Below are 26,777 nucleotides of genomic sequence, written 5' to 3'. Positions count from 1 at the left end.
ATACAGGTATTTCCTGAAAGAAAAAACTTTAGTGCATTCAAAACTTAACAGATTTGGATATAATGTGGTATACTCAACATTCATTCTGAAGATATAGGTCCAAAAGAGCAGGAGAGTATTAGGGTTATAGTGAGGCATGGTACCTTGATAGGGTTTACATGCCAGACACAGAATTGGGAATCCCAAATTACAAGATTGGTTCAGGCATAGCAAGGTGATACATTGTATCATCACAGGCATAGAAAATGGTCTCCAGAATAGCAGGCAAGTCTCTATTCTAAATAAGATCAAATGCTAGTGTCACTTCAGACATAAAAAGTTGCTTTTAAGTAAACTTAACAAATCAGAAGCAGGGGATAAGGAGATATAGCTACACTTGGGACAAGAACCACAATTAGGTGACTCTACTGAAGATGGGAAGATAAAGGGTGTGCTCTTAAAAGCAAACATAGTGTGCAAAGGTGAGAAAAATGTATCACTATTGTAATTCATTAATTACAAATACTCCAATAAATGAGTGGTACTCTTGGGACTTCAAAAAAAAAAAATCTAATTCCTTTGTTGTTCACATGTTACAATTGCCTTAGCCTTGAAACCATACATTTGAGCTGTGTTAGTAAGAAAGAAGGTATACTCACACGCACTGATCTATTGTTCATTTTAGCACTATGGTTACTAGTTGCTTGATTTTCCATTCCACAGGAAATCTAATGAAGTGAAGAACTCCTTAATTTTTTTTTTTGTGTGTGGGGGGGTGGGCACATTCAGTAATAGAAATAGCTCCCTATATCCTTCCATTCCTAAGAGGTCAGTTCCTCACAGAACAGCCGAAATGACCTATTAACAACTGAAGGTTGAAGGTTTGAAAACAAGCTAATGTCTATATATATGAATTGTAAGTTTCCTTAGCAAATAACAGCCATGAAAATTATGATATATGAACTTACTTACAGAATACTATGGTATAAATTTGAAAACCCAGAATTTAATATGAAATAGTTTGAGCCTTAAATTCAGATTATTTACATTTTTCTAAAACTGCAAGTCATAAATCTAATCTGGCTTCCCCTGAGAGCAGAGGAGAAGACAAAGATGTGGCTTCAGGTCATGGGATTGGGAGGTGATTCCAAGAACCAAAAGTAAGGGAGTAGAGAGAATCAGGAGAAGAGAAGGCAATCCAAAGGATCTTATCTAAATCTCTGCTAAAGGTAACGGGACTTATTTTTCCTGGAACATCTGGGAAGTATAAATGTCTTCCAAAACTTTCTGTTTGAAGAAAGAGTGGATGAAACAGGGCTTCCATGTTGGTTGATGACTGACATTTGTCCTAGGGAACATAATGGCCCTGAAGAGCATCCCTCTCCACTACCATACTCACATTACTGATTTCAGAATATAGGAGATGCCCCGAGGCAGAAAACAGAAATAATTCTGTACCTGTGAGAGGTGGTATGCTGTCAATGAGAAGGTGAACTTGAGCTCTTAGGACAACTGTTATGGTTTAGATATGTGATGTCCCCCCACAAGCTCATGTATGAGGCAATGCAAGAATTTTCAGAGGTAAAATTATTAGCTTATGAGAGATGGGAACTCAGTGGATTAATCCACTGGTATGGATTAACCGAGTGATAACTATAGGCAGGTAAATTGTGGCTGACGAAAGTAGGTCACTGGGATGTGCCTTTGTTGTTTATACTTTGTCCTTGGTAAGCAGAGCTCTCTGTCTGCTTTCTGGTTGCCATGTCTGAGCTGCTTTCTTTGGTCACACCTTTCTGCCACAATGTTCTGCATCACCTCTGACCCAGGGCTATGAATTTGGCCAACCATAGACTGAACCTCTGAAATCGTGAGCCAAAATAAACTTTTCTTCTAAATTGTTCCTGTCAGATATTTTGTTCACAGTGGTGATAAGCTAACTAAAGCAGAAACTCTCCACTGAAGCTGCAAGTAAAACAGAAGTGAGTGAAAATATTAGCTATGTGGTCCGAGTTATCTTCTATATCAAACAAACATACTTGAGGACCAAATCAGGCACATGACTTGTCATTGTTTGACCTGTGGTGCACTTGACTTAGCAATTCACACTGAATTCATAGCATGATCTAACTGATTTTTTGGAGATTCTAGAGGTAGAGCATAGAAATATTAAAAAGAAGGGATAATTCTGCTTTATTTATTTATTTGTTTATTTATTTATTGGTACCAGGGATTGTTCAACAGGGGTGGTTAATCATTGAGCCACATCCCCAGCCCTATTTATTTATTTATGTGTTTGTTTGACAGGGTCTCACTAAATAGCTGAGCCTGGCTTTGAACTTGTCAATCCTCCTGCCTCAGCTTCCCAAGTTGCTGGGATTTCAGGCAAGCACCACCATGCTCAGCTAATTCTGCTTTTAATTTGTACATTAATTTGAAAAATTAAAGAAACATCTCATGCTAGGTGGTGGAAATTTATTTAAAAAGATTGATATACATGTCTTTAGATTGTACTCTGGTTGGGGGATAGTAAATAATAAGTAGTTTCAGAATTTGAGTTGGCAAACAGAGCAAGGTAAAGTAATAGAAAAACATGGCTGCTACTTTAGATAGGGCACTCACTGAAGACTTCTCTACATGAATGACATTTCTGGAGATAACTGAATGAGAATCAGTTAGCCCAAAGAACATTAGGAAAGGGTATTACTGGCTAAAAGAATAACCTAAGAGCCCTGAGGTTAAAATAAGCCCTAATGTTTGAGGAGCAAAAAGCTCAATACAAGTGAAGTTGAACAGGAGAAGAGAAATGGTAAGAGGTGAAATGAAATGTAACCTGCAGGCTATGTCAAGGAATAAAGGCTTCATTCTCAGTGTGATGGGAAGCTCCTGGGAAATGTTATCAGAAGAGGGATGTGATCCTATATTCTGTCTTAAAAGTCCACTGTGGCTGCTGTGTGGGAAGTGTGTTCATGCAGTTGTGGTCCCTGTAGTTGTAGAGCAGAAGATGCCTAAGTCTTTGTATGTTCTATGAACAGATAGATCTCTTGGCCAACAATTTGCATAAAATGCATGTAGGCGTCCACACAAAGACCACACAAGTGTTCTTAGCAGTATTGTTCATCATAGCCAAAAAGCTAAAACAACTCAAAACCAAAATATGTTTATCCTCAAGCATATTGATTTCTTAGTTTCAAAAATGTAGAAGAGTGAGATTTTAAATTCCATTAAAATCATCTGAAAGGAAACATGTACATCCTAATGCCCTGCTATGTGAATTATGAGGCTGTGGGTTACTATTAGTCCTATCTTAAGGGAGATGGATACACACAGACATGCCATTCAGAGGTATGAAGAAACTTCAGCCCTATTGGGATAAGTACAGGAAGAAACAATACTTAGGCTTCATTTCCTTCATTATGAGTACACTCTTAATTTTTTGATTTTTTTTTACAGATATTTTTCAAAATATCTTTAAGCTTTACACATGCTTGTTAAAACCCCAATAATGAGAACCAAAAATCATGAGGAGCAAAAATTCCATATAGAAGTAGGGTGAAATTTATAAATGTAGTCTAGGGGAACTATATCTCAGTAGAAAGGGTTTTGTTTGATGTTTTGATTTTTAATTGCTGTTTTTTTTTTTTTTTAAAGGGTGTGAGTTTGTTTTAGCTTTGGTCTCCACTTCCTGTGTAAATCCTTTGGGATGGATGTTTAGTATAGATATGAAATCATTGGGGATAACTAAACAAAAAGAATTTGTTATTACTAAAAGTTAAACATTTGTTTTCCACTCAGTGTTTTGAAAGGAAAGACCGTTTGGCAAGGCAAAAGGGAACTTTGGCAAAATAGGTTGCTTTGGGTCCTCCACCTAGGCTCCCTGAAAACAGAGCTCAGTGTTTAGAAAGATCCCTTTCCAGTGTGGAGCAGCCTATGAGCCAACAAATGCCTCTTTACTCTGCAGCTGACATTTGCAAGAAACAGCTGATTAAGTTTAGGGCATTTACTGAGTTGATTATGTTTTTGAATCCTGCCCTTTAATTAACTAGTATAAGGGTTATGAAACTAGGCAGCTGTAGAAGACTACACCCAGATACATCCCTTCTTATTTCAGTAAGAAAAAAACTGAATCTATGGATGGACATTGATCTGTCACCATATGTTGACCAGAAAGTGTGATCATTGTCAAACTCACCAGGATGCTGCACCGATTTACCAGCATTACTGTTGGAGTTGAGGAAGTAAAAGGAAGATTGGTTGCAGTCTGCCTTGGGGAAAGTTACTTTTCCTGTCCTCCCGGGCCAAATGATTCCGGGCAATGGATCTAGTAAAAGGCAAAAAGGGTTTCATATAGAAATGTATACAGTTCAGATCCTTTCATAAAAATGTTCAAAGGCAGGAAGAAAACTCCACCACCTTGGCATGAAAAAGGTTAGATTCCTCCCCAGACACTGGTTTGGATGTCTTCCCCAAAGAAAGCTGTCTGATGAAATTGCTGCCATCTTAAATGGCAAAACCACAATGCAATATTAAAAAGTAGTTATCAGATTTTTGTAGTCATAGTATGAGATCTCTCAAAATCATCTTGCCTGCATTCTTCAGAAATTTGCATACTTTTGTGATTCAGGATCAATGGCTCCTTGGAAGCCTCCAGGAAGAACTAGTCTACAACTTTTCTTAGTAGTGACTTGATGGCTCCAACTTCCTTAATCTTAATGCCTGATAAAAACTGGTACTCTTTCAAATCCAGGCAATATTGCCCAGTTTTGATTGTTCTGTTGTTTTCCTTGTATTCACTGTGGTTATTATTAGCACTCTGGAACTTAAAAGAAAGACATAAATTTCTAGATCCACATCCTAGACATATTTCTGTATTGGAACACTGAACTCTAAAAATAGCATTTTGGTACGAATTACTTGCTACTTAAGAGCAACACTTTAGAGCAAGCCAAGTGTGTGTGTGTGTGTGTGTGTGTGTGTGTGTGTGTGTGTGTTGAGGAGATAGGAGGGTTTTTTATTCTAGCTGGAAGTTTTAGGACATATTGTTTGAAATTTCACTTATCTGAAACGTAAGAAAATATGGCTAATTTAGCAGTAGAGAAGAGACACTGTGCTCCTTGTGCTTTAGATGACAAATTACATGTTTCCTTAATCCATGGTGAAACATCCCTTCTTTAAAATTTCTTTATGGAATTAAACTACAGACCCTGGAGGGGAAGCCTGTGTCTACCTACAGAGAGCCCATGTTTCCGAATTCCAGTGTCTAGTATAACCTGGGTTCATAGCGTACAAAACCCATGGCTGGGAAGTGAAAGGAATAAAAGGAATTAATGACTTAGTAAACCTGTGTTTAGAAACTGCTGTGACTATGAAGTGAAAGACTTATTAAGTCAGTTTATGATATTTAGCTTGAAAGAAAAGCTGCTTGCTTTTGTTATCTAAACTCTTAGATTCAATACAATATTCTTCCTTGATTGTTTTTGTTTTCCTAAGAGCAAAAATTTTGAAGTGAATATTAATGTGGATAAAAACATTTTAAAGCAACATGGTGTTAAGTGAAATACAGAGACAGGCATGATGGTGTATGACTATAACCTCTGTAATGTGGGAGGTTGAACTTAGTGAGACCCTGTCTCAAAGTGAAAAATAAGGGTTGTAGGTGTACCCTGGTATCAGTGATACCATGTCCCTGGGTTCAATTCCCAGTACTGCCAAAAAAAAGTTCAATGCAGTTTTTATATTAAAGTAAGTTTGATCTATATTTGAAACATATTTATAATGGATTGAATCTTCTTTTTTTTTTTTTTTTTTTGTACCAGGAATTGAACTCAGGAGCACTTGACCACTGAGCCCCATACCCAACCTTATTTTGTATTTTATTTAGAGAAAGGGTTTCACTAAGTTGCTTAGCAACTCAGCTTTTGCTGAGGCTGGTTTTAAACTTGCAATCCTCTTGCCTCAGCCTCCCAAGCTGCTGGGATTATAGGCATACACCACTGCACCTGGCTGGATTAAATTTTCTAATCCCTCATCTGAGATATTCTTAAAATTCTGTTCCCAAATATACCAGTTATGTTGCAGGAAATTTTTAAGGGATATACAAAGTACTATTAAAAGAAAAATTGCAAGAATATAAAAATTCAGCAACTTGAGCTATTTTGAAATCTGTTAAGTCTTTTTCTTAAAAATATTAACATTGGGTCTGATTACTATTCATAATGAACACGTGGAGTTTCTTTTTATTCCAGATCCCTGATAATTAGTATTCTGACCTACCTAATTCCTTCTTTCTTAACTCCTGTCTCCCTCACGATTTTACAGATGAGCCAGAGAATACCTCGGCACCAAATGCTCTAAATAAAACCACAACACGGTTCCTGATTTAAAAATTAAAAAAACAAACCATGGCTCTGTTAATAGTAATTTTCTTCTCAAGAGGTATCTACATCTTTCAATTTTAACATTGACTGCATTCAGTTTTTTAAGGTCAAGAACTGTAGTTTTCTATGTTGAATTACTGGTAAGACACTGGCAACCAGTGAAAGTTCTTTATGGACTGGACTCAAAAGCTCTTGTGTACTGTCAATCCAGTATTCATTACTCAAAGCAAATGTCATATGCACAATAGTTCTGTTGTGGATACAGAACCAAGTTCCATTTCAACAACAATGTAGCAGTAAACTCCTCCTCATCTGGTCCTATACTGTGGACATTTGGTTTTAGTCAGGCATTTTAGAGTCATCTCAGACACCTTTATTAGCTTTGTTGGATCATAAGTTTTTACAGAAACCAGACTCTTTTTTTTTTTTTAAAGAAAGAGTGAGAGAGAGAGAGAGGGAGAGAGAATTTTTTTAATATTTTATTTTATTTTATTTTTTTAGTATTTGGCGGACACAACATCTTTGTTTGTATGTGGTGCTGAGGATCGAACCCAGGCCGCACGCATGCCAGGTGAGCGCGCTACCACTTGAGCCACATTCCCAGCCCCCAGAAACCAGACTCTTCATGAGCAAACTATTTTCCTTCCTATCTGCTACCTAGTTCTGAGTTTGCATGACCATTTCACAATCTCTCCTAGTACCTGACTCATAAACTAATATTCTGGTAGAGTTTTGCTCCTTGGAGGTAGAATTTTGTTAGATTACCTCCTAACTTTTTATTTTATCTATTTTCTAAATATTTTATACAGAGCTTGCATTAGTTTTTAGGAAGAAAATAAACTTGGGGGAAAAAAAAAAAGAGCAGTGCCAAAGAGTGCCAAGTGTTATCTATGCCAGTGAAATTCTGATCTACTTTCCTGTTGCATTATGAAACTACTTCAGAAAGAATTTTACTTCTAATTAGAAATATGCAAAGTACCTCTTTTTCTGCAAGTATGAAAATGTTGTCCATATCTCTCTCTGCTCTGTTCCAATGTAGTTTAGAAAATGAGATTTCAAAATGTGTAGACAGGTGGTTTGCAGGCCACATCAAGCCCATGTCTGTGTTCTGTCTGATGACCACAAGATTTAAATTGAATTAAATATATATCCAATGGACTCTTAGTTCTCCACTGGATCACCGCACATTCAGGTAATTTTTGTGACCCCCTGAAGGCATTGATTTTGATGCTTTTATGATGGAATTGAATAAGAAATAAATTGACATGATATAGTCATATGCCAGGCAAAACAACCATCTTATACTAAGGCTGTTATTCTGTTCTTCATCTTGCACATGGAAAAAATGAATTTTTGGGGGGGAATAAGAAACTATATTCAATTCAGAATCCACAGCCACATGCCTTGTGTATAACCTAATAATTTTCTCTTACAACTCCCTTTTTAATCCATTCTCAAAATAATATTCCTGGAGTGTGTGACTTACACTTTTCATCATTGTCATTTGTTGTTGTTGTTGTTGTTGTTGTTGTTGTTGTTGTTAACTGTGTGACCCAATCCCCTTCAAGTGTTAAGGAAACAAAAATGGATACTGCTGAAGGTATTGTACCACCAGAAAGAGTGCTGACATGTAAATTAGAGCAGGAGTGTGAGAGTTGATACAAAAACGTTCTGTGGAAAGCAGAGGATGAGGATTGGGATTGTGCCTGGGAAAAAGTTTTTCAAAAGTGACAATGGAGCTGATTCTTGAAAGAAAAGTAGACACTCAGCTGGTGATCATGTCAGACAAAAGCATTTCAATTCAAAAGAAGAGCAAATGCAAAAACGTGGATTCAAAGGAAGTCTTGTGAAATTCTGGGAAGTGCAAGCAGTTTGGTTTGACTGGTCCACCAGAGAATAAAGAATGGGGAGAAATGAAATACACATTCATTGGCTTAATGGCTCATTTATCTAGTGACTTGTTGTTTTAAGCATTAAGGATGTAACAACAATTTACATCCTTACAGGATTTATTGCACAGATTTCACAGTCTAATGTGGAATATAGAGTAGTAAGGAGGGAAAAAAAGAAAGTGTGGTATGTGCTATGATAAAATAAGTCCAGAGGGCCAAGGAAGCCGAGGAGGATGTGTACAGATAGACAAGTGTGTGGTAGAATTCCTGATAATGCTGTTCAATTCTACCTTTTGAAATGAAGGACTTGTTTATCTAGCTTCTGCGTGTGCTGCCAGAAAATAATTTGCAAAATATAGTATTGTCAAAAGCCATACTTCCTTTCAGAGATATATTGCATCCAATGCATGATCCATGAATCCCTGGCCCACTTGGTCCAACCTGGAACAACTCTGGATGGCCATTCCAGCTATAGAGCTACATATGCGGTGGGCTGAGAGGCCTTTGTTGGGGCTGGATCACAGCTCAACTTGTACCTCTGCCCACCCCAGCCTCCTCCATTCTTTCACAGGTTTTGATCCATGGGGAATTCCCTAATAAATATTGTTTTAGGATGAAGTATCATTCTATGTAACTTGGATTTTGTGCTGTAATCAAATAGAGCCAGAGAAGGTGTTTAGCAAGGAAACAACTTAATTGTATGTATAAGTGTACGGGGGCAAAATTCAAGAGAAGGAGATTAATTAAAAGGATGCTATAATCATCCAAGCAATAAATGTTTGAATGTAAATAGAGGCAGTGATCATGGGGTGGAGAAAAGAGATGAATGCAATATGTATTTAAAGCAATATCAGGAGGATCTGGTGATTAGTTAATTATAGGTGGTGGGCATGGTTAAATCATCTAAGTGTCCTATGTCTTTGGCTTGGCACAGATAATAAATTTTGGTGCCACTAATCAAAATAGAAAATATAGGGGAAGAAGCAGGGTCATCAATAAATATGACAAGTTTACTTTGGCCAGGTCAATGCAGTAAGATCAGGTGATGCTTGGCAGATGGTTAAAATTATGCATTAAGATAACAAAAGCAAGGTCAATGCTAGAGATAAAGGTTAGGGAATTGTCAGCATATATGTGGTAGTTAAATTCATAGTTGTGAAAGAGCTTAGGGTGTCACTGTTCTGCTCTAAAATGGTTAGATCTCCATATTGCTTATGAAAGCAATTTCTGACTCCTCCAAATGGCATTCAGACACAAAAATGATGGCTAAGCACTATGGACAGTGGCAAGATTGCCTGTATATCCCCACCCCCTCTTTAGCCCACTCTCATTAAATGGTTCCATCATCTCCCCTGTCTAGATTTTATGCCTTCCCTCCTATTTCTCTCTTGGACCATATCTAATGCTTAAAGCAACTGTGCTTAAAACCATCTGGTTCAAACTTTTCCTTTCTCTTTTCTTCTCCCTTATTTTTTTTTTAATCTGATGAAGAACTTGAGGCTTAAGAGGCTAAATGATTTGTCCAAAGCCACCTTCCCTGGCAAGCAACATATGTGAGAAAACCCAGATTTCCAGGATAATGACATAATGTTCTACTGAAATAAAATACAGAGTAGAGAGACTCCACAGTTCTCCAAGCAACATATTTCAAGCTAACAGACATTTCTCAAATAAATACATGCAAATGATCAACAGACGTGTGAGGAAATGTTCAACATCTCTAATCATCAGGGATTGCAAATTAAAACCATAATGATATATAATCTTACACCAATTAGAATGGCTACAATAAAAGGGTGAAAGATAACAAGTGCTCATGAGAATGGGGAATAAAAGGAACCCTGGTGTACTTTTAGTGGGAATATAATTAGTACAGCCAAACAGTAAGTAAGGAAATTAGTTTAAAAACTAAAAATAGAATTATCATATGCTTCAGTAATCCTACTTTTGAGTATATAACCAAAGGAATTGAAATCTATCGTTTAAAGAGGTATCTGTACTCCCTCATTCATTGCAGCATTATTCATAAGCATCAAGATGTAGAGACAACCTAAGTGCATGTCAATGAATGAATGAATGAAAAAATAGTATGGAATACTCTACAGCCTTAAAAGAAGGATATTCCTTAAAAGAATATAGAATATCCCTTAAAAGAAGGATATTCTACAATTAACCATAGTATGGATGAATCTGGAAGACATTATGCTAAGCCAAATAAACCAGACATGGAAAGGTAAATACTGCATGAACTTATATGCAAATCTAAAAAGTCACATACATAAATTCAGAGAGTAGAATGGAGATTACCAGAGGTAAGGAGAAGCTTGGGGAAACAAAAAATATTGGTCAAAGTATACAAAACTTGTTAAACAGGAGGAATAAGTTTTAGTGACCTATTTGCACACTAGGTGTCTATTGTTAATATATATTTTGAAATTGCTGAAAGAGTAGTTTTAAATGTTTTCACCATACACACAATAAAAATAAGTAGGTGAGATGATGGATATGTTAGTTGCCATAATTTTATTATTCCATTATACCATACTGTATCCCATAAATATATACACTTATTAGTTTGATAAAAATACTTTCAAAATGACTAAAAGTAGTAAAAAAATAAGAATTCTGATTCTCTAGATCTTGGGAAAAATATTTTATTATTATTCATCATTTCTTTTTAAGGTTAGATAATCCAAATCTAATACACCATTGTTTTTTTCATCTTACTCACTTTTTATAATTTTCCTCAGAATTCTAAAGTATTTTTGAGCTTGTCTTCAAATTCATTGATCTGATTTTTGGCATTTTCTAATTGCTTCCATTTCATTTTTTCAAAGCTTGTAGCATCATGTTCTTATATCTAAAGCAATCTTTTCTAATATCAAATTGCTTCCATTTTAAAATACCATGTTAGTTTTTTGACAGATCTACTAGAATAAAATTAATTTACTACAAAGTTTACTCTTTTAAATCTGGTGGTTTTAGGATATCCAGAGTTGTGCAACCTTCAACACTATCTAATTTCAGAACATTTTCATTATCCCCAAGGGAAACCCCATACTAATTAGCAGTCATTCCCTGTTTCCTCTCCCCTTCAACCCCTGACAACAATTAATCTACTATTTTTCTATGGAATTTCCTAGATATATGACATTTCATATATATGTAGAATAATAAAACATATAGTCTTTTGTGTCTGGTTTATTTCACTTAGTATAATGTTTTCAAAATAAATCTGTGTTATAGCATGTGTCAGTACTTCAGCCTTTTTTATTGCTGAATTATATGTTCCTGTGTGTGTCACATTTTGTTTAACCAATCATAAGTTAATGGACATTTAGGTTTTTTCCAACTTTTTAGTTATTATGAATAATGCTTGTATAAATATTGCTGTATGTATTATTGTGTAAACATGTTTTCATTTCTCTTGAGTAAATACCTAGGAATAGAATTGCTGGGTCATAGGGTAACTCTATGTTTAACTTTTTGAAGAACTGCCGAACCATCTGCCAAAGTGACTGTACCATTTCATATTCCCACCAGCAATGTATGAGGGTCTTAACTTTTTCATCCTTGCCAATAATTTTTATTGTCTATATTCTTCATCATAGTTATTCTACTAAGTGTGAAGTAGCATTTTACTGTGGTTTTGATTTGCACTTACTTACAGAAAATGTTGAGCATCTTCTCATATGCTTATTGGTCATAAGCATATCTTCTTTGAAGCAATGCCTCTTTGGATTATTTAAAAATCGGATTATCTCTTTATTGTTGAGTTGTCAAAGTCCTAGAAGCAAATCATCTTCTATTTATATGATTTATCTATTTATTTTAAAAAATATTCTCTCATTTCATGGGTTACTTTTGAAGCACAAAAGGTTTTGATTTTATGAAGTTCAATTTATTTACTTTTATCTTATTATTTGTGCTTTTGGAGTCATATATAGGAAGCTGCTATCTAATCCAAGGTCACAAATATTTATTACCATATTTTCTTTTAAGAGTTTTACAGGTTTAGCTCTTACAACTAGGTCTGTGATTCATTTTATGTTAAAGTTTGCACATAGTGTGCATATGGTATGTTCTTTTGAATTTTGTTGATAACCCAGTATATTTCCAGTACTTGGAATTTAGAAATCTTTCTAAAGTTTTTTTTTTTTTGTCTTCTTTTTGTTATCAACCATCTCATGGGTGAAACATTTAAATTCATCCCTTTGGTTAATTCTCCTTTTATAGGATTAAACTGAGTCTTTTTGTCCAATAGATACTTTATATATTTATTTACGGCATTCATGTCCATGAATGGATTCACAGTTAATGTCAGAATTGTTTGAGGGTCTCGTTCAAATGTTAAGTTCAGTCAGTGGGAGAAGGGAAAATTTTAAAATGTACCACAATTACTTTTAATAAATTTGGATTCTAGGTATCTGTGGCAGTAAGACACTACTTAGTATGCTGTCTGGGGAGTCCATGGGATATTGCTCTGTATTATGACTTAGATGTGAGGCATCCTCCAAAAGTTAATCTGGTGAGGATTAACTGGGTGGTAACTGAAGGTGGTTAGGGTGTGGCTGAGAAGGTGGATCACTGGGGGCATGATTTTATACATGGGTGTACCAGTTGCAAAATATATTTTGTAACTGGCAAGTGGAGTTTCTCTCTGCTTTCTGATCATCATTTGAGCTGCTTGCCTCCACCACACTCTTCTGCCATGATGTTCAGCCTCATCTTAAACTCATAGGAATGGAGCTGGCTGTCTATGGACTGAGACCTCTGAAATAGTGAGCCCTTGAATAAACTTTTCCTCCTCTACAGTTTTCTTGTTGGGTCTTCTAGTCAGAGCAGCAAAAAGTTGACTAAAACACCCTTTGTGAACTCCAGTATTACTGGACTTTTTGTAGATGATGGTAGGATTGGTATTTGACTCTCTCTGACTGCCCTATATCTCACATTTGCTTCCAGACATAGAACACTGTAATAGAAATTCCCTAAAGTTCATAGCAGGCACTGATTCTTATCCCCCCACCCCCTGCCTTTCCTATTCCGTTGGATATTCAGTGGTGGTTCAAAATATAAATTCAGATCAATATCTTGATTTAGAACCTTTCTTCAGCTTCTCATTTGGATGTGTTCATTACTGATTATTCTGGGCTTCCCAGATTTGCTCATGTTTTTATTTTCCTCACCTTTTTTTAAAAAAAAAAACTGTTGAATTTATTATTTAACTAGTACAGAGAAACATAAAGTTATCTATATTAACAGGACAGAGAGAGAGAGAGAGAGAGAGAGAGAGAGAGAGAGAGATGGAGATGTTTTTTAAAGTTTTTTTTTTTTTGTAGTTGAGTATGAACAGAATGCCTTTATTTTTACTTTATTTGTTTATTTTTATCTGGTGCTGAAGATTGAACTCAGTGCCTCACACATGCTAGGGAAGTGCTCTGCCACTGAGCTACAGCCCCAGCCCTTGGGTAATGTTTAAAGCAGTTTAAAAATATCTATCTCCTCATACATCTACCATCTCCTTAAGGTAAAAGCTTTCAAAATTCATGCTTCTAACTTTTGGAACAGAATCATACTTTGTTGTTATCTATAGTCATCTTTTTTGTGCAATAGCACACCAGAATGTCTTGTTCCTATCTGACTGTGACTCAGTAACATTGATCATCTCACCCTTGGCTCTTATTTTATGTTTATGCTGAGGTTTCCTATACTCATCTGTCTCAGCTTCCCTGCCACCAACCTTGGTGACTGATTTCAAGCATTTCACTCAAATCAGGAAACCTGACTGTGCTTCCTCTGAAGGTCTTAGTACTTCCATATTGCCTGGCCTTTCCTTCTTCTCCTAGACAGCCTCAGTGACACCTAAGGTAACTAGGTCTTTGTAATATAGAAGCACCTAACACACAGGAGGTTTTCTTTTTCTTTTTTCTTTTCTTCATCCTGGGATTTTCCCCAGGGTTTTTCAAAAGCTAGGCAAGTGTACTGAAAACTACATTCTCAGCCCTTTAATTTTTTTTTTTTTTTTTTATTATTTTGAAACAGGGTCTCACTCAGTTGCCCATGCTGGCCTCAAACTTGTGAGCTCCAACTTCAATCACCTGAGTATCTGGGATTACAAGTATGGACTTTGATACACAACATAAGATCCTTAAAGATGCTGAAATACCTGTTTCATTTTTATATTGCCCATTGCACCCTGCCTCGTGTAAACACACATGTTAAACAAATGTTAAAGGAAAAATTAACTTGAATATTACATCGAATCTTTGGTGAAAAAAAAAACACCTTTCTCCTTATTTCAAACAACTTGAAGAAAGATAGGCTTTCTCCTTATATTTATAGATTTGAAATGATATAAGTGGTTATCAGAATTTGTACGTAATACCTATCTAGAGATTACTTAGAATACAGAAATACCAGATCCTCAGCAAGTTTTAATAATAAAAGAGTTGATTAGCTGGGCGCACTGTAATCCTAACACACCTGTAATTCTAGCAGCTTGGGAGGCTGAGGCAGGAGGATTGTGAGTTCAAAGCCAACCTCAGCGAGAGCAAGTTGATAAGCAACTCACTGAGACCCTATCTCAAAATAAAACACAAAATAAGGCTGGGGATGTGGCTCAGTGGTTGAGTACCCCTGATTGCAATCCCCAGTATCCTCTAAACTGACAAATAAATAAGTAAAAGAGTTGATTGATTAGTGATGAAATTGCACTTTTGTCTTCAGTATACTAATTGAAATTAATATTTTTCTTACTTATACATTCTCACTTATTTTCCCAAAAGGATTTAAGGGAACTGACATAAATATATTCGATATAACAACAGTTAACACAAAATCCATAATTTATAAAGAAATATAAAAGAATAAAAAGAGTGTAGGAAAAAGAAAATGAGCCCAGGAGGGAATTTCATAAACAAAATGTATAGGGGTCACATACAGTCCTTGCTTGTGCAGGGCCTCATATTTGGCTTTGACTTTCCCAAGTCATTTCAAGAGGCCCCTACCACCAGTTGAAAGGTAGTGTCTATAAGATTTACACCAACCAGTTGCTCAGGATGCAAAATTTCTGCATTTACTGGAACCTGAGAGAAATTTCTCCAACAGGTTGCCACAAAGATTATACTGTAAATCATAATGACTACCATACTTACAGCCAACAGCACATTTCAAAGAAGTTGATTCTCAATATAGGCTAAGGACACAGTTCTTTACACAGAAAATCAGTAAAATACTTTCTGATCCTATGGTATTCACAAAACCAGCAATAGTCCTGTTGGTGGTACTAATGGGAACATTTACACAATCAACCTAAAATATCTAGATGGTTCCAACATAGCTCAACAGCCTCAAAAAAGTAAAAGAGCAAGAAGTTTATTGTAGCAGTCAAATTTCTGCTGTAATACTGATACATAACAACCAGTCATTATTATTAGAGGTTAAACAATGTAAATATTTATTTTTCTTGCTCAAAGGTTTGATTAGCTCTTTATTCCCTCATTCTTAAACTAGTGAGTATCCAGTATATTATAGAAGCAAAAGTAGTAAGACCGCTTTTAAAAAGCTTCACATCTATTAACTTCAACTGGCCAAAACAAGACATGTAGCCACTTCCTGCATGAAGTAGGTGGGGAAATACATTCTACCTACTCAGATGGGAGATATTGCCAAGCCACTTGACAAATGTGTGACTCTAGAACAGGGAGAGAGTGAAGAATTGAAACTAATCTAATTATTACAGCCATAATTCTTTTTTATATTCTCCTTCATCTTTTATTTCCCATTTCATACAGTCATATGTCACTTAATAAAGTCTGAGAAATTGACTTTAGACCATTTTGTTCTTGTGTGAACAGTATAGAGTGTACATATTTAAAAAAAACTTGGATGGGATGGATAGATTACTCAATGTAGCCTCCTGATGTGGTTAAAAAGATGTATGTGGCTGCTGCTGGTGTAACATGGCATACTGTATTACAGTAAATCTTTTAAAAAAAACATATATATATATATATATATATATATATATATATAATTATATATATATATAAAATTAGAAGGCATATGCTCTAAAATAAGGATAAAAAGTATTGTATGCTAAGTACATAAACCAGTAACAGCCATTTATTTATTTATACCAGAGATTGAACTCAGGGGCATTTAACCACTGAGCCATATCCTCAGCTGTATTCTCTATTTTATTTGGAGACAGGGTTTCACTGAGTTGCTTAGCACCTCAGTTTTGCTGAGGCTGGCTTTGAACTCGAGGTCCTCCTGCTTCAGCCTCCCCAGCCGTTGAGATTATAGGCATGTGCCACTGCGCACGGTAGTAACAGTCATTTAGTATCATTAAGAAGCATTATGTACTTTTATGTATAGATATGCTATACATTCATATGACTAGCAATGTAGTTGTTTGTTTATACCATCCCACTACAGACACTCTACCATGTCAGGATGGTTACAACTTGGGTGAGTTTTCTTGTTTTGTTATGATCTTATGGTTCACCCGTGTACATGTGGTTCATCACTGACTGAAACACTGTTGTGCAACACATAATTGTACTTCTAAGAATTGTACAGAGTTGGATCTGAAAGGAAATTTGCAGGTTGTCTAGGGTGATCATTTCACTTTACAGATGAGTTATCCAGGGGCCCATAGAAACTATGGGATTGGGCTAAGATCACACAATAAGTTTAAAGGTCTTCTATATGAACTAAATGCTATAACTTTTCTTCTACACTCTACCTCCAAACATTCAACATGGAATTCTTAGTTTAGTTTGAGAGATAAATATGCAAGGTTCTGAGCTTCAGTTTTCAGAGTATAAGCCTGGATTGGCTGTGGATATGAAGACCTTTAGTAGTACTGTGTGTGTGTGTTGGGGGGGGGGCTTTAAAATTTAGGTTCTGATTTAGAGAAATTGATTTTTCATAGAATGACTGCTCTGTGAGTATGGGTGTTGGGGGGGGGCAGTGAATTTCTTAAAAAAATATTTACAGGCTCCTAGCTGTTGTTATTAAATAGGCAATATTTCCAGAAGGAAATGTTTGGTTTGTTTCCCAGTTGCTTTCCATTGTCCCCACATTTCACGGAACAAAGAATCAAATATAAGGAAGGGCAAGGGGGTAGGTTGAAATGGGAGTGGAGGGTTGCCAGAGACGGAGGAAAGATATAAAATCGGGTCTTTTCAAGCTGACTTTTGTTTTTTTAAGTTTCCTAATCACCAGTGGCAATGTGTTTGGCTTGCTCCTCAAAAGCAGATCTGAGCTGGTTAGCAAGCTAACAGTACTGGAGGAGGGACTGTTTTGAGAGAAGGGAGCAGCTGTTCTTCTGGAGCTCCCCAGCAGACAGGGAGCCTCTCCATTACCTCAGTGTTCCTAGATGGTATTGCTGACAGCCCTTGTTCTGCTCTGTTTACTGTTCTAATTCCTAGGTCAGTTTGACCGGATATTATATTTTTTAAAAAGACATAAAATAGCTTACGATAGATATTATTTGTTATTAATGTCCTGTCCAAGGCTGAAAGTTTCTTTAACATTTCATGCTTTTACTTCCAGTTTGTTTACTTCTGCAAATGAGCTCTCCTGGCAAGAAACTTGACTCCTGCAGATGATATTATCTTGGAAGAATGTAGGGCTAGGCTACAGGGTAGTTTTTCTGAGAATCAATGATCTGACCACATGCAATAAACAGAGCTGGGATAATTAGCAACCATTCAACATGAAAACAGAACAATAATTTAAATACATAACTTTAAAATAGAAATACAGAAAAAGATGCAAAATGTTTTGCAATAATGATTTCCTATCTTCATATTTTTGTGTTCCCTTTATTTTAGCCTTGAACAGATGGTCCCCCAATTTCCAACTATGATCTCATTTTTAGCATAAAAACATTTCACAGAGCTTCACATAATAGTAGTTGTACTTTTAGTAGAAGTTGACTAAGAAAGTATATAAGGGCAAAACACATTGCCATAAACTCAGTAATGCTTTTTATTAAAATCATACCTTATTGAACAAGAGGACATCTATATTCATTTTAAGATGGGTTGTACATATCAACGCAAGCCACCTTATGTAGGGTAGATAAGCATACCTCGTGGGACTGTACGTCCCCTGGTAGTAATTTTAAAGCTTGCAGACATCCAAGCAACATGGGTTGGTATCTAACGTTTGTCTTTCATCTTGTGCCTGTCAATCTGGGGAGTTTTCCCTTTTAATCATATCATTTGCTCTCCTGTCTACATGGGCACAGCAAACAGGACATATATAATGAATGGAGCCTAGTCTTTCTAAAAGTCAGAACATTGGAATTGGAGCCTTTTTTGATTATCTAATAATATAATTTCTGAGGAACTCAACTTCATTGAGACTGTTTTATCTTTCATAAAACTAGGAATGGGGCTGGTGAGATACTTGTTTAGCTCAAGTCAGCATATCACTGTGAGGATAAATAAGAATGCATAGCACTTAATCATTTAAATAATAAATGTTGGCTGGCCCATCAATATTTTCATAGAATTTTCCCATTTGACCTGAGTGACTTCCATGCTTTCTAGGCTGATTGTGGGCAGCTGTAGACAGTGAGAGGTCTGAACAGTGAACAGGCTGGGAGGATGATATGGGGTTAAGATTTACCTCTGTCATTTCTGTGAATTAGTTAACATCTCCCGGCCTTAGTGAACTGAGAAATGGACCAAAATCTCAGAGGTGTTCACTTCTTGCAATGGGGCTCTTTATTTCCCCCTAAATGAAGTTGGATTGCAGATATCCAAAATATAAACCAGACACCAAAAATGATGCAGTTTTTTTAATATGCTGTTTAAAATGTTTGTATGTGTGGTGGCACATGCTTGTAATCCCAGTGGCTTCGGAGGCTGAGACAGGAGGATTGATCACGAATTCAATGACAGCCTCAGCAAATGTGAGGTGCTAAGCAACTCAGTTTGAGACCCTGTCTCTAAAAAAAAAAAATAATAAATATATATATATATATATATATATATATATATATATATATATATATATACACACACACACACACATACATACAAAATAAGGTTGGAAATGTGGCTCAGTGGTCCAGTGCCCCTGAGTTCAATCTCTATTACCGCCCCCGCCCCCCCGCCAAAAAGGCTCATTGAGTGCAATTGAGGCCCTGGAAGTACAGCTTGGAAAAAAACTGGTTTATTTCATGCTCAAGATCCAGTTCTACAAGAAGACGTCTTATTAAAGTGAGAGATGTTCCTGCCCAAATATTGATTGTTATCATTTACATGGGACATTTGCCCTGATATTCAAGTCCCCTAAGGAAATGGAAACTTCAAGCAGAACTTGGAGTATAAAAGAAATCAAAGTGAGTTCTGTGTTCTCGAGAAGCAATGATGACCTAATTTAATGCCCTTCCTCATGTTAGTAATTTTTTCTCTAGAGACCTGGGCCAGAGTTGGGTTTGGGGGCACAGATCTGTAATCCCAGCTTCTTGGGAGCCTGAGGCAGGAGGATCACAGGTTTGAGATCAACCTGGGCAATTTTGCAAGACCTTGTCTCAAAATAAAAACTTTAAAAGGATTGGGGATACAACTCAGTGGTAGAGAGCTCCAGTACTGAAAAAAATAACTAAATAAAAGGAACTAGGAGAGAATCTAAATACTTACCATAATCTCACCCTTTAACCTGCCTGTTTATGCCTTTGATAGAATTCCATACACCTATTACATGATTCTCCTCTGGAATTCAGGATAGGGATCATGGACTCTCTTTGAGTTTTCAGAGATTTAAGTGTTTTTATAGAATTCTAGCCAGGTAGTCACCCAGGCTTTGCTTATCCATTTCCCCTGTCAGAGTTTGTCACCCTTGGAGATAAAACTATTTATCTTTTTCCAAAATAGTAATTCTTAGACATTTCTTACATTCACTGATTGAAAAATCTGACTTTCTCTAGCTTCAAATATCATCAAATGCATAACTATCTGGTAAATTAGTCCTGTGATAGCATGCTCTGAACTGCAAAGTCCCCACAAGCTTCAGGGCTACTAAAGATGAAACCTGGATCTGAAAGATTCATCTTTTCTCTATGCCTAATAGTACCTGACATTCAGAGGACATTCAGTCTTGAATGACTGACTGGCAAAATGAATTGAGTCAATTTGTGACAACTCATTCAATGGGAAGAACTGAATAACATGATTGTTTCTGAAAGCAGCCATTACAAAGTTTACCACTTGATTTGACACTGAGTAAATCTAGTTATAATGGTATAGACTCCCACAATGCCCCTGTACTCCAAGCACCCTCAGAAAATTTGAGTTACCAACCCACTCTTGGGTTATTTTCAGGGTGCAGACTGCACTATCACCCAGCAGCAGATCTCATTTCCAACCATGGGAGAAAGTGAGGGGAGCTGAGGCTTGAGGATGGTGAAGGAGTACGGTTAATGATGAGACCACAGAGACACAGTCACCGAGGTTCTCTCCTGATCTTCCCCCTTGTTAGCTACGTGATCCTGAACAATTTACTAGCTTTGTATCTATAAAATAGATATCAGCTAATGTGAGGATTTTATGAGTTAATGCCCTAAAGCTTTTAGTGCTAAGCACGATGAAATATTCAGGAAGTTTTGATTCTTAAACATTCATTCTGGTGTAGTGAAAAGAATACAAGTTTTGCATTAGGCAAGCCAGGCTTTTAATTCAGGCCCTGGCTCTTTTTCTTTAATTTCACTAAACTTGTTTGGTCCTGTGTAAAATGCGGATAATAACATACCAGTGGAACAAAATGCTATTTAAACTTTGCAGACTATAGGCTTCTGATTTCTAGGACTCGTAAATTTAGGAATAAACACCTTTATGGGTATGAAGGAGGAAGCCTCAGGCAGAGAATAAATTGTTTTGCATAATAAAATAAAAAAATTATGAGCATCCCAGAGCTGAAGATGAAAGCAACAACACTAGGAAGTTCAATAAAATCGCCCAGTTTGGAACTCTATTGGTAGCAATAGTCTTAATATCCGATATTAAATTATTTGTTACTTGGCAATAGAATGGACCATTGCTTACTTTTTCCTCTAAGTTAAAGAGCTGTTTGTTTCCCAGGTAGTCATATGTGGGTGATACTTTGGGAATAAAGGGATTGGGGTGATGCTTTATAGCCTTAGGTGAGGTGATAACAGCAAAAAAAGGAAAGCAAACACAGGGAGAGGTGAGGACAAATGGAGAATTTGGCCTGCTAAGTAAAAAGAATGTGAAGCAAAGAAAGAAAGCTGGAGATGTGGGAAGAAACAGTAGATTTTTCACCAGCATGTGAGATGACAACTGGAAAGTTATATTTTACCCTGATCTTAAAGGATTAAAAAACCAGAATCAATTGAAGAACCTCAGTTCCCTGGCACTTGAGTTACAGACTCAGCAGGATTCTTAATGACAATTAAAGGTAATGGATGTAAACTCCCAGCACAGAGTAATCATTTGATAAATGACAGCTATCATCATTCATCCTGTTAATTCATATATTATTCAAGAAATATTTATCTAACCCGAGGAAGCTGGACTATGAGCAGATGGTACACGGTAGAGGCAGTGAAGTATATCAAGGCTGAGACTTTCCTAACATCCTTCCTCTATCTTCCTACATCTCAGCCACCTGCCTGCCTCTTCTTTTTGTACATGAAAATATACTCCCTAAAGGAACGGTCTGGGCTTCCAGGAATGCTGGGGCTGTGCCTTGTGGAGAGCTCAGGCAGGCTTGTGTTATGGTAAAGAATTTTGTCTAAGTCATATTCACAATTTAGAGAATGCCTATAGGCTGAAAATTTTTAAATTATTTCATTAATCAACTCACTTAAGGTAAGAGTGACAAACAGTGTTCTAAAAAAACATAGTTATTTAACTTGTGATCCATTTTCCAGTAAGTGACTACCAAGATAGCTGGAGCACAAGAATAGGTAATGGCTTTGTTTTCCCAAGATGTAGTCATTGCCATTATTTTTAGATAAAAGATTTAGAGTCAGAAGCACAACTCATAATTATGTTGCTATGATTCTACAAGAAGTTGTTTTGTAGAATTAATTCAACTGTGAAAACTTTAAAGCCACTACATTTTCTGAAAAAAAATCAGAAGATAAAAACTGGAAATAACATATTCCATGACATGCAGTGTTGTGTTCCTGAGAACATCTTAGATCTTTCCACTTTGCAGCTTGCATGCCCCCTTCTCTCACCCCTGTCCTAGTCTCCACCTAGTTTTTACCCTGCTCTGCCAACTGTTGAAGCACACTGATGTCCTCTCCTCATGAAGCATGCCTGTTGCCCCCAGCTTGATGGATTTTCCTGTCACTTCAGCACTGATTTGTGTATTGTCTTCAACTTTTCTTAGACTCTTTGAATTCTAAGTTTGTATTCAAGTTTACTTTCAGATGTGTCTCACTGTTTCCAAAGCAAGATTCGTGCTGTATGGTAATTTTACATTTCAAAGACAATATGGCAGATAAATATTATCAAAGAACCAGAAGAGAGAAGTAAAAAATTTAATCTCATTATCTTAATATAAATACTGAACTCCTTGCTTTAGGATATTTCTTCCTGAACTTTTCTATGCTTACTTTTTCATTGACTTAATCTTATGCAATTTCATATCCTGATTTTTTTTCAGTTAATGTTACATCACAACCATTACTCAAGTTGTTATAAAGACTTTGACAGTTACAAAGGCTGCAAAATATTGACTATTTCTTTATAGTTAAACTTTTAGATTATATTACACTAGCATAACATTGTATTTGACATCTTTATGCATATATAATATATAGTTTTTCAGTGCATCTCTGCGAATATGTGTATTATATATTTTAAAAAATGTTTTTTTAGGGGGCTGGAGATGTGGCTCAAGCGGTAGCGCGCTCGCCTGGCATGCGTGCGGCCCGGGTTCGATCCTCAGCACCACATACAAACAAAGATGTTGTGTCTGCCGATACAAAAAAATAAATATTAAAAAACTTCTCTCTCTCTCTCTCTCTTTAAAAAAAATGTTTTTTTTAGTTGTAGATGGATACAATACCTTTATTTTATTTTATTATTTTTCATGGTGCTGATGATCGAACCAGTGCCTCACATGTGCTAGCCAAGTGCTCTACCACTGAACCACAAGCCCAGCCTCTGTGTATTATATTTTGATATTTTTTTCTATCAGATAGAATTCCCAAGGGAAAATTACTGAACCAAATAATGTGATTTTTTATGGTTTTAAATGATATATTTTGTTAAACTGCTTTCTAAGGGAGTTGAACCAGTTTATATCCTCAAAAATATATGAAAGTGTCAGTTTCTTCCAACCATCATCAGAATTATTTCCTAAAAATGCAAACTTTCATATGAATGAAATGGGGTGATATCAGTTTACTTTAATTTTTTAGTATGACTACTTTAAGCATACAGAAAAGTATTGAGGAAAAAATTGTATAACCCATGGACCTGGCTTACCAAATCTTAACAAATTTCTAAATTTTCTAAATTTAATTAAAATAAAATTTTACGTATATTGAAATCTGCATACTCCCTTCAATTCCAATGTCCTCTTCACCTTCCTTTACAGAGACAACTGGAATTTGATGTTTGTCATTCTTTTGCATTTCCATTTCGGTATGTTATTAAATCTTTGCTTGTTAATGAAATTGAATTTTTCCCCTATAGTATAGCTAATATTAAAGTGCTCAGGTTTTAGAGTCAGGTAGAGCTCTTTGAATTCCTGCTCTGCTACTTGCTAACCACATCTCTTTAGACCGTTCTGTGCCTCAGTTACTTCATCTATAAAATGAAGATAGTAACAGTTCCTTTTTTTTTTTTTTTTTTTTTTTGTACCAGGGGAGCTTAAGCACCAAACCACATCCCCAGTCCTTTTTTACTTATTGTTTTGAGGCAGGATCTCTCTAAGTTGCCTAGGGGCTTGCTAAATTGGTAAGTCTGGCCTCAAACTTGTGATCCTCCAGTCTCGGCCTCACGAGTTGCTGGGATTATAGGTGTGTACCTGGCTCTCTTCCTGTTCTTTATCAGGTTGTTTGAAGTTGAAGCAGGCAGTGCATGTAAAGTTCTTTGCATATTACTCATCATTCAATACTACCTTATAATTTATTCTAGTTCCTTGTGTGAATTATTTTGTCCTTCATAGAAAGATGAGATTACCTGAATTATGAAGCATTCTTCAAACATGATCATATTAACTTCACACATGGCTGTATGAGGCTGGGGCAGGAGGATCACAAGTTAAAGGCCAGTCTCAGTAACTTAGTGAGGTACTAAGTAACTTATCAAGGACTTATCTCAGAAATTAAAAATAAAAAGGGCTGGGCATGTTGCTCAGTGGTACAGTGCCTGTGAGTTCAATCCCTAGTACAAAACAAAATAAAACAAAAACATCCCACAAACACAATGGCTGGATGAGCTTGTATTACAATGATCCCATTTGATGTCCAATCCTGAGTCTCTGGTGCCAGCACTTCATTCTTTGCATTTATCTGTTGCAATTCTGCCAACTTTGAATTTAACAAGTCACTTCGTGGTACAATAGTAGTTTTAGTATTGACCTTTAACACAGTGGTTGTAGAGAGACTCCAGTGTCTCTCTCACTTAGGATTGCTTTCTGAATTTTGTGTATAAATTTTTTTTTTTTTAAAGAGAGAGTGAGAGAGGAGAGAGAGAGAGAGAGAGAGAGAGAATTTTTAATATTTATTTTTTAGTTCTCGGCGGACACAACATCTTTGTTGGTATGTGGTGCTGAGGATCAAACCCGGGCCGCACGCATGCCAGGCGAGCGCGTATAAATTTTTTTCTGAATATTGTGTATAAAAATATGTTATTGCTTCTATAAACTAAATATACTTATTAAGTCAACAAATAATGTTACTATTAATAACATCATATTTATATTGTTAGATATTAAGAATCTCATAGTATTTTACTTTTTTCTTACTTTTTAATAATCAAAGTAAAAATATAAAATAATTTCTGCATCCAGATTTTAGTTCATTAATGTGTCAAACCTAAACATTTTAACATAATCATAATGATCCTAAATATTTATTAATAGTTTTATGAAGTAGGATTAAAATTTTATAAATCATAAATCAGCAAAATTTCCTTGTATAAGTAACTTCCCTTTAACTTTAAAAGAAAATTAATAACAAACCTCATCGGAATGTACTTGTAAACCATTTTTAGGACACCTTTTTAAAATTGTTTTCTCAAGGCACAAGAAAAAGTACTCTGGATATAAATTATAATAGACTCTTGAATGTATTAATAGACCATAACAATAAATATAAACTTTTTAAAAAGTTTAAAGTATTAAACTAAAAGAAGTATTAAACTAAAAGAAGATTTGAAAATGATACCATATGGTGATTATATTTTACTCAGTTTATCAATATTCATTTTTTACTTGAATATTTTGACATCTCTCACTTTAAGTGACATTCTCCTGATATTTAAGAAAACCAGATTCAGAGGACTCATGGTGGGAGTTAATAAGGCAGTTAAAGACAGCAATACAAAGTCCCTGAGTATGGTGGACTGAGAGACCTGAAAGGCAACATGGGAACAGAAAGTCTCCAAAGACTCAGGAAAAGTTTGTGCTTTGGACATGCAATCATGCAAAGGCAATGCTGAAATAGACACTGAAGTATTTCAGACACACATTCCATATAAATCCCACAAATCTAAGTCTAGTGTTTGTTTAAGTTTTTTTTTTTTTTTTTTTTCTAATAGGAGAGCAATCTGGCTCTTCCCCCCCCAAAAAAAACCCTGGGTTTGGGTAAGTGGCAGGATGAGTTACAGGGAGTCCACACAAACCATTACCTTATAAATGACAGTACAGCCCTTCTCTTGGCAATCTGCCAACTCACTCAGCTACTCCCTGTAGCAATCCTCTGAGTCTGGCCTTTTGCCAGCATTTGAAAAGGGATCAAGGCTTGTGAACTCCATGGTGGCTTTCCCTTGAGGAGTCTCCTTTAGCTGACACCTTCTCCAGGGAGGCTGGCAGTCACCTCAGCAGACAGCCACCTTGCAGTCTACAAGGTTTCCCTCTTATGGAGGTTATAGCCACAGCCAAATGCCCGTATATATATAATCAAACCATCTTAAGGAAATTCATCCTAAACTCCTGGATGAGAAGGCAACAGAAAAACTCCTGTGGCCAGACCCAGCTTCATGTTAGCAGGTAGATACTTAAGGGGTGATAATTACCTTTGCCACAGAAACCCAAAGATGCTCATCTGCTTGCCACAACTCATTTCCTCTAAGACATTTTAAGCCATCTGTTCTAAAAGTTGGTATGTGGAAAGATGGAAAATTCTTAAAAAAAAAAATAATGTGATAAAACCCCAATCAAAACTGAAGCAAATGCAGCATTGCTCTTCTATAATTTTCTGGAAAACAGCTTCAGGGAGTTAATCCTGCAGCAGATTCAGGAGCCAAGCAAATTTGGGGCCATTTTAGGGCAAGCCAGGGTGGGATTAGATGTTCCAGCCTGCACTGTT

At 36.2% G+C, this 26,777-nt stretch overlaps 1 long non-coding RNA gene across 2 annotated transcripts in view; it reads right to left on the bottom strand.

The window, feature by feature from the left end:
• Positions 1 to 26,305, bottom strand: part of LOC308648858 — a 160,973-nt gene extending 134,668 nt beyond the window's left edge. For both annotated transcript variants that reach the window (XR_014021926.1, XR_014021927.1), the window contains exons 1-2: positions 26,098 to 26,305; positions 4,169 to 4,297 (exon numbers count right to left, since the gene is read on the bottom strand). This is a non-coding gene — a long non-coding RNA (uncharacterized lncRNA). The remainder of the gene's footprint in view (positions 1 to 4,168; positions 4,298 to 26,097) is intronic.
• Between the last annotated feature and the right edge of the window lie 472 nt (positions 26,306 to 26,777).

The sequence above is a fragment of the Spermophilus citellus genome (assembly GCF_964194105.1).
Source record: "Spermophilus citellus genome assembly, chromosome: 5".
NCBI lineage: Eukaryota > Metazoa > Chordata > Mammalia > Rodentia > Sciuridae > Spermophilus > Spermophilus citellus.
Note: the sequence above shows the minus strand (reverse complement) of the source record. Positions and strands in the feature narration are given on the sequence as shown.